Source organism: Mustela nivalis (assembly GCF_964662115.1).
Source record: "Mustela nivalis genome assembly, chromosome: 12".
NCBI lineage: Eukaryota > Metazoa > Chordata > Mammalia > Carnivora > Mustelidae > Mustela > Mustela nivalis.
In genome coordinates, this window is record NC_139031.1 from 20,550,965 (window position 1) to 20,567,699 (window position 16,735).

Here is a 16,735-nt window from a genome sequence, read left to right on the forward strand (position 1 = left end):
AAACAGAGGTGGCTTTTCTCGCCCATACTTTTACCTTTGTGCCTTTAAACATGAATCGGCCTGTCATTTCATAATTCTCTTCTCTGAGGACCGCTCTTTGTATTCAAAACCTGATCCCTCTCCATGGCTCTGATGTCCCAGCCTTGTGGTACTTGGTTCATTCTGTGCCAGTTGCATTAATTTTTAGTGGGTTTTTTTTTTTTTGCGTGTATTAAAATATTTAAATAGGCATATGCAGTTGTATAAGAAAAAGGTGATCTTTTATTTCTTTGTATTTCCTGTTAGTGAGAACATAGTATTCTACAGAAGGGAAAATACTCCTTTCTAATGGAACCTTGGCTTTGTTCAGAAATCTTTGCATGTCCATGTGCCCTGGGGAAGGTGGGCTTGGACCCCAGCCTCCGGCTGTCGGAAAGCTCCATTCCTACCAGGTGGTTAGTTTCAGTGTGAGCATGGAACCTGGTTCTGGCCCATGAGAGCTTTAGGCAAAGGGTTTCTCTCTGGGAAGATCTTGCCTACCGTGGGCCACACTCCAGCCATCTTGCAGGCCCCAAGTGAGCACCAGCGGTCACAGGAAGGATGAAGGAGTACAAAGGCGGTGCGACCCTGTTGCCCCTGTCTGGCATGGTTGGGCCTTTCCTTCCTTGGGATTTCTTGTTGTATAAAAGTTGGTTCAGTATTTTCTCTCCTTGCCAGATGAAGGCATCTGGCTGACTACTCATCCTTTAGGTCTCAGTTGCATCTATCTAACCTCTCGTGACTGGCCTGGAATCTGTCACAGACTGTGATAGGTTACTTGTGTGTCAGTATCACACTTGACTGCAAGGTCCATGAGGGCAGGAACTTTCTCTTGTTGCCAGTGATATCCTTAGGAACTAGCCTAGTGCTTGGGGACTGATCGTTTTTAGTGTCTGGATTTATTTGTATTATCCTGAAAGTAGACATGGGAGATAGGGACAGATCGTTACCGAACAGCAGTATTGTTGGATGGGAGACTGAGTTTATAACCCCTGGAATTTCTCTACAGCCCTGGTTTCATCACCCTCTGAAATGTGCACACATACCTCAAGGGAGATACTTTTCTTACAATCTATACCGTTGTCCTTTAAGTTTTAAGTTTTGAGGCTTTTACCTTAATCCGGATCTCCGTGAAATTTGCCCAGAAAGCTCTAAGTGCGCAGAGGTATACGAATACTCACTTCCTGACAGCGACACACAGTGGGTGCTCAGCAAACTATCCGTTGAATGTTTAACAAATGGAAAGTGTATCTCTAACCCAGTGATGATCTCAGCTGGGGCAGGGATCAGGGGCTTTGGTGGCCAGACTGGGGGGAAGTCTTTCAGAACGATCTGGGGGGAATTTCTTAAATGAATTACAAGCTCTCACCCCCAGATTCTGACCTCCTCCTGTTACTGTCCTGTTCCTTAGGGGTTCGGTTTTTTGAGGCCCAAAACGTGAGTGCCTGCCCTGTGTCTGAGTCCCGTCTGTAGCCTTTACTGTTAAAGTCAGTGACGGAACCATTTTGTCTTGACATTTCATCCTGAAGCTGCGGTGTCATCGTTTACGTCCTGTCCTGCCGAGTCCTCTCTTCTGGGCTCACTTACATGGATTTGGTGGGATCTGTTAACCGGGGTTTCTTTCTTTTCTTCTTCTTCTTTTTTTTTTTCTTTTCTTCTTTTTTTTAAAAACGAATACCTTACCTTTTTTTTTAAGAGAGGGGTTGAGTCAATTCTTGGACAAAAATACATAAAATGAACTAGCATATCAACAGAAAATCAGAACTAAGAAAAAGGTTGTACATGTGTTGACTTACTTTAATTCAGATTGGATTCTGTTTTTTTATTTGTTGCCTAGTGCAAAATGGCCAATATCTATTATATTTATGACCCTTAGCATTTTCGTTTAAGTCACAGACCCTTCTGATGAAATCTGTGGGTCTTTTTCTGAGAAGAGTGAACACACTCCCAGATGCAACTTTGCTGTAACTTGGGGCCCATCTTCCCCCACTGAGGGCCTAGGAACCTTGTGTTATCGGAGACGAAACATATTCATTTCTTAGAAAGGAAGAAAATGTTCTCAGTATTAGGTTTTAAAAAAGACTATTTCTGTAATAAAATATTTTAAGCATATAGAAAAATAGACTAAACTCTCACCATCAGGTTAGTAATACTTGCTTTAGTTCCCTAGGTAATAAAATATCGTAGACAAGATAGACGTTTTCTGTTTAGCATTTTTTTTTGGTCTCATTCTCTTGTCTTTGTCCTTAGTAGAAACCACTATCCTGAATTTAGTGTGCAACATTTCAACATATATTTTATGCTTTTAGTACCTTCATATAAGTCTGTGACATTTCATATATATATAGATACTTTAATATTTTATTTATTATATATAATATATGATACATTTTATTTATTACATTATATATTTATATTGTATTCATCATATTATAAGTATATATAAATATGTATTACATATAACATGTAATATATAAAAATAAAAATAATATATATTGTATTATAAAAATAATATATATTGTATTATATTTTTATATGTTTAATTTATATATTATACATGCTATCTAAATAAATAATATATATTGTATTATATTTTATATATTTAATTTATATATTATACGTGCTATCTATATAAAAAAGGTAACATTTCATTATATATGTTCATTAACATATAATGAACATATATAATGAAATGTAATATATATATAATATATATTATATATATAATATATATTATATAATATATATGAACACATATAATGTGTTTAACATATATAATGAACATATATAATGAAATGTAATATATATATAATATATATTATATATATATTATATAATATATATGAACACATATAATGAAATGTTACCTTTTTTATATAGATAGCATATATATATGTGACATATATAATATAAACAGACTTGTATGTTTTCATATTTTCAATGATTTCAGACTTCATTAAACATTTCACTGTCTATAGTCTTCTGTAGCTTTTTTTGTCTAACTTTTTTCTTATTGTGGTAAAAGTCACGTAACATGAACTCTGCCCTCTTAACAAATTTTGGAGTGCACAATGCATTATTGTTAACTGTAAGACAGTGTTGTGCAGGGGGTGTCTAGAATGTCTTCATCTTGGGTGACTCAGTCTCTGTACTTATCAGCAGCAACTCCCCATTTCTCCCTCCCCAGCCCCTGCCAGCCACCCTTCTCCTTTCTGCTCCTCTGTGTTCGACAGGACACACAGTGGTGTCGTGCAGTGTTTGTCCTCTTGCGACTGGCTTGTTTCCCTTAGCAGAATGTCCTCAGGGTTCATCCGTGCTGCATATGAGAGGATTCCCTTTTTGTGGCTGACTAATACTCCATTGTGGGGACAGACCACATTTTCTTCATCTGTTCCTCCACTGATGGACACTGGGGTTGTCGCCCTCTCTTGGCTATTAGGAATAATGCTTCAGTGGACATGGGAGTGCAGGTGTCTGTACCACATTCTCATTTAATTCTTTTGAATAAATATCCAGGTGTGGGGATTGCTGGATCCCGTGGTAGTTCTGCTTATAATCTTTCTGAGGGACTACCATGCTGTTTTCCATGGCGGCTGTACCATTTTCCATTCCCACCAGCAGCGCGGGAGGGTTCAGTTTTTCCAGGTACTTGCCAGCACTTGCTGTTTTCAGTTGTTTTGTTAATGGCTATCCTAACAGGTGTGAGGTGGTACCACATTGTGGTTTTATTTACATTTCCCTCATGACTAATGATGTTGAGCGTCTGTTTCTATACCTGTTGGCCATTTGTAGGTCTTCTCTAGGGAGAAGTCTATTCAAGTCCTTTGCCCATTTTTTAATCAAGTGTTACTTGATATTTTGCTATTGAGTTGTGGAAGTTCCTTATATATTTTGATATTAACCCTTTATCATTTCCATATTTGCAAATATTTTCTTCCATTCTTTGGGTTGCCTTTTATTCTGTTCTTTGCAGAAGCTAACTTTTTCTTTTTTTTTTTTTTTTTAAAGTTTTGCACCCTGGGACGCCTGGGTGGCTCAGTTGGTTGGACGACTGCCTTCGGCTCAGGTCATGATCCTGGAGTCCCGGGATCGAGTCCCGCATCAGACTCCCAGCTCCATGGGGAGTCTGCTTCTCTCTCTGACCTTCTCCTCATTCATGCTCTCTCTCACTGTCTCTCTCTCAAGTAAATAAATAAAATCTTTTTTTTTTATTATTTTTTTAAAATTTATTTTATTTTTTTTATTTTATCAAGTAAATAAATAAAATCTTAAAAAAAAAAAGAGTTTTGCACCCTAACTTATCTTTTTTTTTTTATTAAGGTTTTATGTATTTATCAGAGCATGAGAAAGGGGTTAGGGAGAGGTGGTAGGGGCAGAGGGAGCCAGAGAAAGAGAAACACTGCTCATGGAGCAGGAAGCCCAGCTACAGGCTGGACCCTAGGACCCTGGGTTCATACGACCTGAGCTGAAGGTAGATGCCTAAACTGAGCCAGTCAGGCAGCCCACTATTTTTTTTTTTTTTTTTAACATTTATCCATCTTTGATAATGTGGCTGTCTTTAATTCTTTTAAATACATGTAGTATTTAATTATAAAACAATATCACCATATGCTTATCCATTCTCCCATTAATTCATGTTTGAGTTGTTTGCGGTTTGTTGCTGTTACAGGCACTGGTAACAGACATTCTTCTATGTGCCTCCCGATGTACATATGCCCATTTCTCTACCGAATAGGAGGGGAGCTGCTTGCTTGTGGCATAAGCAGCTTCACCTTTATTCTTGCCAAATTGCTCTTTGAAGTGGTTCAATCAGTTCAATTTTCTTTCATTATCGTATCCTATTTTGCCAGTCTGGTGTGAAATGGTATCTTACTGTAGTGTTAAATGGCATTGTACTGAGATTGGACATCTTATGTTTATTTTCCCCTCAGATTTTCTGTTCTGTTAATTGGTTTTCCAGGTTTTTTTTTTTTTCCTTCAACTCAGTTATTTGTGTTTGCTTATTGGTTTTTGAGAGTTCTCCTGTATTCTGCAGAGAAACACTTTGCTGGTTATCAGTATCTTCTCTAGGTCCATGGCTTGGATTTTCACTTTGTTTTTAAAGAATATTTGGTTGTTTAGAATTAAAAAAAAATGTAGTAATATTTATCAACTTTTTAAGTCTTATCTTTAAAATCCTGCATTACCCCATGGGTAAAAGTTTCCAAAGTTTTATTTTCACATTTAAGCCTTTAATTATCCTGAAAATATTTCTCAGTGATATGCAACATGGATCTAATTTTGTTTCCCTAACAGTGACCTGTGTCTCAGTGCCATTCCGTAGTTCATCCTCGCCCCTCTGATCTGCAGTGCTTCTGCTATTTTATGTCAGATTTCTAATCACAATAGGAGTCCTTTTCCTGGTGGTCTGTTGCCTTTCTTTCGCCTATACCATTTTATTTACTGTGGCAGACTGTAACTCTTTTTTTTTAAGATTTTATTTATTTATTTGACAGACAGAGATCACAAGTAGGCAGAGAGGCAGGCAGAGGGAGGGGGAAGCAGGCTCTCTGCTCTCTGCTTAGCGGGGCTCGTTCCCAGGACCCTGGGATCATGACCTGAGCCGAAGGCAGAGGCTTAACCCACTGAGCCACCCAGGCGCCCCCAGACTGTATCTCTTAACATTGTGGAGGGTAAATTGCCTACTTGTTTTCTTCTTCAAATTTGTCAGAGCTGTTCTTGGCTCTTTTTTCTTATGGATTTTAGGATCGACTTACTATGATTCACGAAAGACCCTTAGGAAGTTTTATTAGAATTATATTGAATTCCAGTTCAATTTAGGAGTATTTATTAGGTTTTCACCCACAAATATTTCTCCATTTACTCAGCTCTGTAATTATCTCCATAAAGCTCTTGAAGTTTTTTGTTAGATTTATTATTAGAGAGCTTATAGCTGTAGTTAGCATTTTAAATGGTAGTTTTTCTTATTTACGTTACAAAGTGCTGTTTTTTGGCTTATGGGAATTATATTCACTTTTGCATATTGATTCTTCTATCCAGAAACATTGATAAACTTATTTTTTATTAGCTTTAATAGCTTTCCTTCATAATTCTCTGTATAAAAAAGTATCACACAGGGATAGGGACAGTTGGTCACCTTACATAAATTCTGATTTTTTTTTTTTAAAGATTTTATTTATTTATCAGAGAGAGAGGAGGAGAGAGCAAGCACAGGCAGACAGAATGGCAGGCAGAGGCAGAGGGAGAAGCAGGCTCCCTGCCGAGCAAGGAGCCTGATGTGGGACTCGATCCCAGAACGCCGGGATCATGACCTGAGCCGAAGGCAGCTGCCCAACCAACTGAGCCACCCAGGCGTCCCTAAATTCTGAGTTTTTACCTCATTTCTGTTAGTTTTCTTTTCTTTTCTTCTTTCTTTTCTTTTCTTCCCTTCCCTTACCCCTTCTTCCTCCCTCCTCCCTCCCTCTCTTTCTTTCTTCTCCATGCCTGATGTGGGGCTTGAACTCACAACCCTGAGTTCAAGAGTCACATGCGCTACTGACTAGGCCAGCCACATGCCCCTCTATTTTTTAATTACATGGACTAGGACCTCTACACTATTGAATAGAAGTAACAGTTGTAGTCATCTTTGTCTCATTTCCTGGCTTTTTAAAGAAATTCTTCTACTATTTAATCATTAGGTATGATTGTTCTATAGGGTTTTGATAAAGTTCTTTTCTATTTTTTATATGCTAGGATGTGTGTGTGGGGGCGCATGCACACGGGTATGGTTTTAGATCATGAAGGTGGGTCAAGAATGAACAGAATCATTTCTGAATCTCTAAAGGCAGATCTGACCTTGGATGAACTTTCTACTAAGTTCCTCTGAATCCTGATAAAAATGGAAAGTTAACTGTGTTACTAGGCAACATTGCTTATGATTAAAGTGACCTTTAATTGGTAGATGTGTTTGGCCTGGGAGGGAACTATACATGAACTCTGAATTCTTGGTTAGAAGCAGTAGTTTCGAGCTTCCCTGGGAGTACTTTACAGATACGGGTCTGTCCTTCGTGGGGTCCCTGGAAGCTGTGGCTGCGACCGTCAGGTGAGGTACTGGTTTCTGTTTGTGAGGAAGGCTTCTAAGCCAGCGTGACTCTGCACTCACTCTCTTGATTCTCATTTCCTTGCACCCGAGCTGTGGTCTGAATCTGGGATGGCCGTGTGGGTTCCTGGGAAGACTCCTCCCATGAAGAGAAATGCTTGAAATGGCCCTGCTGGCGTGCTGTTATTTTCTTCATGCTTTCTGGGTAGATGACGGTGGTGTGTGTGGTCTTTGCTAACTGGGTAGCTCAGACTGTGCAGTTAGAAGTCCCACATGGGCACTGCTCGTGCATCCAAACGAAATACAGAAAGTTCACTGGGGCTGATCTGAGTTTAGAACTCTCACAACCTTCAGTTTTTAATTTTTACCCATTAGAAAACTCATAACTCACGTTGCCTATAAGTTAATATTACAAATTTGAACTTATAAAAATAAATACATGCAATGCACCATCTTTATTTTCTTACGTGTTAGATTCCATCTGGGTTTGCCGACCCCCAAATGGTTCTGCTACTAAGAAAAGTTTGGTAAGTAATAGTTTAGACCTGTGCAGTCCAGTGGGTAGATATTTGCTTTTCTGATACATGGCTATTAAAATTAATATTATGTATAATTAAAAATGTAGCTTTTGATTGCACTAGCCTCATTTCAAGTGTTTCCCAACCACATGTGGCTCGTGGGCTCCTATCTTGGACAGGGTAGAGGTGTAGAGCATTTTCAGCATCACAGAAAGTTCTACTGGACATACTTCCTAGGTCTTATTTTTTATCATCTGAATATATCCAGATTATCCGAGAGCTCTCTATTTTTATTGTTTATGTTATATACTATAAGAAACTGCTGGATGAACTAGTCAGATTATTTGTCAAGGACAGTACCAAAGACTCCAGTGTATTATTTATGTAATAATACGGTAGAGAAAATTTTCTTAGGTTTGCATACCAGGACAAATTCTGTTTCTCCAGACAGCATCCCATCTTGGCCAATATGAATTTTGCAAAATTTTTTTTTCTTTTGTTTTATCGACCAGGCAGTATAGGGCCAAATTTATGGCTTAATTTAAGTAACCTTCAGGCCTGCATAATTGCATGGCCTTTTTCCCTTGTCCAGATTTTTATATTTATAAAGTAAAATTTTGTTATAATGTCTGCATTTTGATAGACTATCTCAAATGTGTTGTCAAAGGAGATGGAATATAAATGCAGTAATAAATTAGGAGTCACTTACAACAGAACATGTTTTGAGGAGTGAGGGACCTAAAAGCAATTCTTGGCCGATGACGATGGCAGTACCCAGATATGTCATCTGGACGGCTTTCCAAATGAAGGGGCTTAGAATGTAACCCCTGTCATAAAGCCAGTTTGATTTACTTTCTCTGAGACGTTTTTAATTTTCAAAATAATGTTGAAGAACTCTCCTACTACAGTAATTTGTAAAAATTTCAGGCTTTTAATATTGCTAGGGAAATTCAACCAAGAGCATATTTGGTGGTTCACAAACCAGTGAGCTGGGTTTCAGCAAAGAAGGTAGAGTGCTGTTTTGTCTCCTTATGGAATCTTTTGTATCTTTTGGAGAGCAGGGAATTTAATTCTGGGCGTTTATTCTGGGCCATTTATACCTTCTCAGTGTATACACACCGCTGTGTTTCTCTCGTTTTTCGATTTTCACCTGTAGCTTACAAGCAGGTCACCACTAGGTCTTTTACGTCTTACGTTTTGCAGCTTTTCTTGCTCCTGAAAAGCATTTAAGGCAGTTTAGGTCAAAAGGCAGTGTAGCCTTTCAAAAAATAAAACCAACCCCAACTAAAAGAAGTTGAGGATTAAGTATTCCCCAAGGTCCACAGTGAGCAAATTCGGGCGAGATACTGGATTTTACGTTTTCTGCTTGCTCAAGTGAGAAAAAGAAACACAGGATTATATAATTTTCATGTGCCGACAACCGGAAGCCTGTAAACATCTGCAGAAACCAAACATTTCCTGGAACTAAACTCGAACAGAAATTTATCACGTGAATCTTTGTTTAAAGAACCTGGTGAAAAATATCTTCAACCACAGTGACGTCAAAGGTCCAGGAGTGCAGCTCCTGCAGATCGGGTTCCCGAAGGCAGGAGGCTGCCTGGCCACCGCCCAAGAGGTGTGTGTACCGGCCTGGGGCTGGGGGTGCACAGGGTCCCTCGGAGCACAGAATCCAGCACCTCCGCTCTTTTGAAACTGTACTGAAGGAAGGAGCTTAGAAAATCAGCATCGCAGGGCGCCTGGGTGACTCTGCCAGCTGAGCGTCGGACTCTTGATTTCAGCTCAGGTCATGATCTCAGGGTCGTGGGATCGAATCCCACTTGGTGGGGAGTCTGCCCGAGAGTCTCTCTCTGCCCCTTCCCCTGCCCTCTTTCACTCTCTCTCTAAGTAAATAAATCTTAGGAAGAAAGATAAGGAAGGAAGGAAGGAAGGACGGAAGGAAAAAAAAATCACAATTGCCAGTAGGACCGTTAGCTTTTTTTTCTCTAAAGTATTAGGTGTTGTCAGTGCGGTCTTTGTACAGGTGCTGATTTTATTCTGTCTTCATGTCCCTTAACAAATATCTGCATTGGACATATTTTATTTTTGCACATTAAGGTGATGCTTTTAAGCACCAAAGGAAGCAAATAACACCTTTCATGGAGTTTGAAGAGCTGGGTCTGTATTTTTTGCCCACTCTGAAGTCTAGTTCACATCAGAGTAAGGGGCAGCAGAGTAAGGGACAGCAGTGGAATCTTCTTTTCCCCAAGGAGCTTGCATTCATTCACATGTTTCTGTGCCAGACAGTTATTTAAGACTTCACGACTTTTGTGACATGGAAGAAAAAATATTTGATGGTCAAATACAACCAACTATCCACCTTTCCCATGAGAAGCCTCAGAATGGTCATTGTAGTGCAGTTTCTTTTAAGAAGGTTTGTATCCCTTGGGCCTAACAGAGTGAGTTCACTGAAAAAATTTTAAGACGTGTTAGCCTGTCCTGTCGGTTTAAGATTGATCTTTATGTGTTTAACACATAAAACAGTTTGAATATGGGTGTTAATTATTAGCTGCTCATTTTGATAAAATCTGACTGGTAATGGCTGCTTCCTAAGACTGAATCACACCGACGTAGGTAGGAGGATGTGGTACTGGGATTTTAAGGAGGCATCTTGAGGGCTTTTGAAGTCTGGTGCTGTATACCTCCTATATGAGGCCATTATAGGGATTACTTGTGATAATGTGGATAAAATGCCTGGCATATTGTAGGTTCTTAATAAATATTAGTTCTTCATTCTCTTGTATTACTGGTGATGACCACATTCTGTGGTTCTTCTCAAATTGTTTTTATACTAGATGGGTATAAATATATATATTTGGGCGTGTTGGGATCTATCCTGATGTTAGCAGTGTTGTTTTACAGGGACCCGTAAGAAAAAGTGGGAATAACATAGTGAAAGTGTATAGTTTCTCATTAAATTATAGGTTGATGGTGATTCAGGAAATAATGCAGATGGTTTTTGAATTTCTAGGTGGTATGAGACAAGGTTGAACAGTGTTCAGGAGTACAGTAATGGTAACAGAATCCAACCTGGTCCAGTTTTATTTGTGAGACTTAGTTATGCACACACAAATTGCTTTGATAAAATGCTCTTTATGTAGTGTCCATTTGGACCTCCACTTAGTGGAGACTTGGGAGTCTGGGGATTAGAGATGGAAATGTGCTGGGGTAGCCAGTGAGAGTCTAGGGGTTCTTGGAAGACAGACTTATTCATGAAAAGAACCTTGAAGTCATTTAGCTGTAGGCTGAGAAGTGCCTTTGGAAGTCTTAAAGCATTTGGTAGCTGTACCAGAGAAGTTTAAAGAACCACCTTGTGAAAGAAAGCAGCCGTACCTAGGCTCTCAGTCACCATTCTTCCTATCACCCAGTTTAGGTATTTGCGAAACTACAAGTTCTTCTTACATATACTATGGCAAATAATGTAACAGTGGGGGCTTGAGAGGGACTCCCATCAGGACTCACAGGCAAGGCTTTAAAAATAAATGCCCCCCCGCCCCAAATGAGGACACAGTTGGATGGCTGCGGTGTAAAGGGAGGGAATTCGGCATTGATAACTGAGACCCAAAAGTCACATTTTAAAATGTCCTACTTAACTCTTAAAGTTGGTAACACGTAACGTGTTCATAATGTGGGAAAACTAAAATTTCAGTGCAAAATATGATCAGTGATGAAATTACCTGGAGACTGTATACAAGTTACTCTGCAAAATTTGATTGTAACTGCATGGTCCTTGTTCCCTAAGCGATTCTCTTTAAGAATAGTAGGGTCTGGAGGTTTAGTTCGTTTGCCTTCTCAGAATCTTATTTTCAACCATTTATTCCATGCATTTATATTGGCATACAGTATTAGACAAAACAAAAATTTCTTCCCTTAATCAAGTTAAAGTCTACAAGGGGAAGAGAAGAAAGAGGGGAGGGGTACCCAGTGGGCTGAGATGAATGAATGAATGGATATAAACAAATATAAGTGAATCAGGGTGGCTGGATAGATAGTTGTAATGGTGGTGATGAGGTGTTACATGGAATAGAGTGGCCTAGAAGTCCCGCCTGATGGGTTGATACTTGGAGTAAGGGTCTGCTGTGGAGTAAGGGTCTGCTGTGGAGTAAGGGTCTGTGAGCAGGAGTGCCATGTAGATGTCTCTGAAGAAGCGCATTCTGGAGAGGGGAATAGCAGTCTACTGCAAAGCCCCTGGCATGAGTGTGTTCGCGTCCTCAAGCAGGAGCCAAGGCAGTAGGACAAGAGAGGGATGAATGAGGAAAAGAGAGTGGCAGCGATGAAGCCAGAGTGGCTACTTGGGGCCAGTTATGGACCTTGAAGGCTGCTACCGTGACTTTTACTCTGAATGAGAAGAGAAACTTTTGGTGGGTTTTGAGCAGAGAAGTGACATGATCTGATTTTTAAAAAATCACTATGACTGAAAAAAATAAATCAAGGTAACTCTGGCCTTTTGTTTTGAAAACTGCAGTGAGGCAGGGGAAGAATCGATTGGGAGGCTGTTGCAGGAATCCAGATGGAGGCAAAGGAGTCTCAGGTAGCAGTTGTGGGGGTGGAAGTAGGGAGAAGTAGTTAGAATTTAGATACATTTCTAAGATGGAGCTAACAGAATTTGCTGATGGATTGGATATGTGGTGTGCAGGAAAGGGAAAAGTCAGGGATGACGTGGAAGATTGAATTACCATTTACCGACATGGGGAATCCTGTAGGAGCATCAGTCTTATTGGGGCGGAACATCAGGAGTTTGGTGTGGGGTGATGTTAAGTGTGAAATGTCTGTTTGATGTCCAAGAGGAGATGTCAGGTAGGGAGCTGAAAATATGAGTGAGGTAAAGGAAGAGGTTTAGACTCTTATGGGTGGTATTTAAAGTGGTCTGAGGGGCACCTGGGTGGCTCAGTGGGTTAAGCCTCTGCCTTCGGCTCAGGTCATGATCTCAGGGTCCTGGGATCAAGCCTCGCATAGGGCTCTCTGCTCAGCAGGGAGCCTGCTTCCTCCTCTCTCTCTGCCTACTTGTGATCTCTCTCTCTGTCAAATAAATAAAATCTTAAAAAAAAAAAATAAAGTGGTCTGAGACCTATTGATATGAGGAAGAGGAGGGGATAGAGATAGAGAAGAAATTGGAGACCCGAAAGCCCTGCTTTTTAACCTAAAAGGTTGGCATAATGAGAAGTCTAAGAAGGAATGGCCAGTGAAGGGGGAGGAGAGTCAGGGAAGAGTGTGGTGTCCTAGAAACCAAGCAAAGAAAGAAGGGAATGATCAGGTCTGTTAAGTACCAGACAGGTTCAGTAAGACGAGGTCCCGTTAGAATGAAAACTATTTAATTTCAGTAAAAAATGTCTCTCCTGGTCCGTCCCATCCCCCCGCCCCAGGTGCCCTTGAATGAATTCAGGGTGGCTCTCTCTGGAGGGAACTATGCTAGCTGCCTCAGGGAGTGGTCGTGATGAACAGTTTAAAAAGGGTAATTCGCTTTAAGTGCGTGTCGCAGTACCTGGCTAGTTCAAGATGGTTGGATAGTTGGATGGTTGGATAGATAGTTCAGGATGCCTAGTTCAGGATGGAGGTTGTTGGGTCTTTAACAAGAGCAGTTTCAGGACAGCAGCGGGGACAAAGCCTGACGGGAATGGGTTTAAGTGAGGATGGGGGGAAAGAATTGGAGACAGCAGATACTGTCAGCTCTGAATTTTCCTATAAAATTGGATTAGAGAAATGGGGAGTTCACAGGAATGTGGGGTTGAGAGAGAGCTTTTTCTCTCTCCCTTTCCCTCAGGTTGGGAGGAAGTACAGCCTGTTTGTGTGCTGGTGAGAGCCGGCCTGTGTGGAGGGGACCATTGGTGATGTAGTTGGATTTAAGATTGAGAGGTGTTTTGGTCATAAATCACGAGTTGACTGAAGTAACTAGATTGCCCTTTGTGTCCTTGCTTTCTCCTCCTCAGTCATTCATTCACTCATTCACCAAATATTTACAGAAGGTTCACAAGGTGGCAAGGACCGTGCCAGGTGCTGGGTAAAAAGACTGGTGATTAAGAGGTAAATCAAACAGAAGTGATGGGGCACCTGGGTGGCTCAGTGGGTGAGGCCTCTGCCTTCAGCTTGGGTCCTGATCTCCGGGTCTTGGGATCTAGCCCTGCATCAGGCTCTCTGCTCAGTGGGGAGCCTGCTTCTCCCTCTCTCTCTGCCTGCCTCTCTGCCTACTTGTGATGCCATGCTCTCTGTCAAATGAATAAATGGAATCTTAAAAAAAAACAACAAAAAACCAGGAGTGATGTCTACAATCTCTTGAAGTTTTTACCGTCTGGTGGAGATAGGCTTTCTAAAAGCACACAGGTCAGTACAGATTTTGATGAATGCAAAAATACAGAGTACTTTTTGGGGGAGAGGATACCATGGGGTAACTTGGATTTGGGGGTGTTAGGAATCTCTCAGATGACTCTAAGAGCAGAAGGAGCACACAGAGGCCCTGGGGCAGGGGAGGACCTGCTACTATTGAGGGTTTGAGAGGTAGGGAGGGACCAGGTCTCTCAGAGCTTTGGAGGCCCTATTAAGGTTTTGGATTGTATTCGAGGAGCAATGGGAAGCCATTGGGCATTTGGTAAATTGGGAAGTGGTGTGACGGAATTTTCACTAGGGAAGAAAACTGTGTGTGGGAGTGTGCATCCTGGTGAGGGGATTGGAGGGGGGTGAGTGTGGAGGAAGGAACACCAAATTGGGCAAAAAAAGATACTATCTTTAAAATCTTAAGCCTGAAATACTTAACAATTTTGGTATGAAAAAGGTAGAATTGAGAATATCCTCTGTTTAGCAGACTTTGCTTTGAGTTTACCAAGTTTTTCAGCAGCTGTGAAAAGAGCATTTCTTGTTGAAAATAACATCAGGGGCGCCTGGGTGGCTCAGTTGTTAAGCATCTGCCTTTGGCTCTGGTCATGATCCCAGGGTCCTGGGATCGAGCCCCGAATCAGGCTCCCTGCTCAGCAGAAAGTTGTCTTCTCCCTCTCCCACTTCTGCTTGTGTTCCCTCTCTGTCTCTGTCTGTCAAATAAATAAATAAAATCTTAAAAAAGAAAACAAAGAAAACAACAACAATACAGAAGGGCCAGATGATGTCAAGTGATTTCAGATTATTTAACATAAAATGAAACTTCGAAAAAGACTTTGGCAACTTTGTGAAAAATTAAAAATAATAAGATCATGTCAGCCTTTTTTTCCCATAGTACAAGTGACACAGTATTACAGATGGAATCTATTAAGAAAACAGATTGAAGTACAAGGATATGTACCAAGAATAATTAATCTGTTTAGGATATCTTAAGTGTTCATGTAATGCACATAAATCTTAAATTTTGCTTTGATGTAGTGGACGTACATTATTTTTGCTTTTTAGAATATAAATACAATAAAGACAGTTGATCAGCTTAACAAATAAATATTTCCAAAGTTCCTCTTTTCACTCTCAAAAATGTCTTCCTTTGTATGGTTAGGGAACAAGGATGTCTGCTGGTTGAAGGATCAGAGCTGTAAAAGGGTGATCAGGTTATAGTTCAGAATATACTTATATTATTAAACGAAGTTGGGCTTCTCCCCAGAGAGAGTTCTGAAAACAGAGGGTGGTTGTAATACCAAGTATTGCCAGTTCAGATGGCCCACATCCATAGGACCATGAATGTGAACGTGTTCTGAGCCCTCACTTGAAGAGAGAGGAAAGAAGAAACAGAAGTTACTATCTAGACAGTACACTTGAGAGAAGTTCTCTCTTGGTTCTAACTCCCCCCCTCTTTTTTTTTTTTTCCCTCTCACACAGGCATTTTATTAATGCTTTTGAAAATTAGAAGATATTTTGCCTTCTGGAGTTTGTCTGACTCGCTGCTGATGATCTGAGCTGAGGGCTGCCCGGTTCGGGGAGATGATCAGTAAGCCCCTGTAACATCCAAGTGAGTAGAGATGCCGCTGTGCGCTGTGTTTAACTGCTTAAGAAGAAAGTAAAATTTCGTAACGTTAAAAGTTTAAAGTATTATGCATTTTAATTGGATCCTTTAAGTTTTGTTGTTGAGTAGTGATGGCAATTATTGTAATTCCAACAAGTGAGTATTTGTAAGTAATGGGATTCTGGAAGAAATTAATTCCCTGATGATAAAAAGAAAAGTTTGTGAAAATATTTTCCATGAATAATACTTGAGCTTGTAAGAAATCTAGTGAAGACCTAAGTGCATGTATTAGAAACTTAAAAGCGTTCTCCCTGGTGCTTTATTTTACTTTTATGTTATGAAATGCAAAATTATTGGTAAGGCAACTCATAAATTTTAAAAATACAACTATATCTGTACCGAAGTTGTCTTTTAACATAGACTGTATTTTGGTTAACGTGAAATAAATACTGGTTTGTTTTGTAGAAGTAGAATTTTAATAGCTCTTTCTATTTGAAAATAATGATTTTTCTCCCCTGCTAATAGAGATAAAAACACAGAATCTCTCCTGATTTAACTTTCTTTTTTAATTGAGGAGACTAAGAAGGAAGGGCAACCATACTTTCTAATCAAAACATATGGATGAAATTTAAAGAGTTGAGCCAGTAATCTTGATAGAAATTGTTTCTCAGAATGAAAGCTATTTCTCCTCTTCTTATAGCAGTCGATCCTGTTTTAACAAAACTAGGAAACCATGAGGTTGTATCATGGTCTTGAATTGTGAAGTTAAAAATGATTAATAAATATACAGGTGTTTCCCTCTACGATGGGTTAAATTTGGTCGCTATCTGTGCTGTCCCATATGATAGCTACTGACTTCATGTAGCCACTGACATTTGAAATGTGGCTAGCACCACTGGGATGTGTTGTGCATAACATAACACACCACGTTTAAAGACCTACATGAAAGAAAACCTTGTAAAATATTTTATTAATAATTTTTGTATGAATCACATATTGAAATGACAATATTTTGGCTATATTAGGTTCAACAAACCTCTTAAAAAACTCACTTGCTTTCTTTTGCGTTTTTATGTGACTGCTGGAAAATTCTAAATTACTTGTGGATTACATTTTATTTCTAATGGACAGAAGTAGTCATATGTGATCAACATTCTTAGTGATCCCTTACTC

At 39.8% G+C, this 16,735-nt stretch overlaps 1 long non-coding RNA gene across 8 annotated transcripts in view; it reads left to right on the plus strand.

The window, feature by feature from the left end:
* Nucleotides 1-16,735, plus strand: part of LOC309845709 — a 215,932-nt gene that overhangs the window by 35,308 nt on the left and 163,889 nt on the right. For all 8 annotated transcript variants that reach the window (XR_014301455.1, XR_014301456.1, XR_014301457.1 and 5 more), the window contains one exon: nt 15,439-15,568. This is a non-coding gene — a long non-coding RNA (uncharacterized lncRNA). The remainder of the gene's footprint in view (nt 1-15,438; nt 15,569-16,735) is intronic.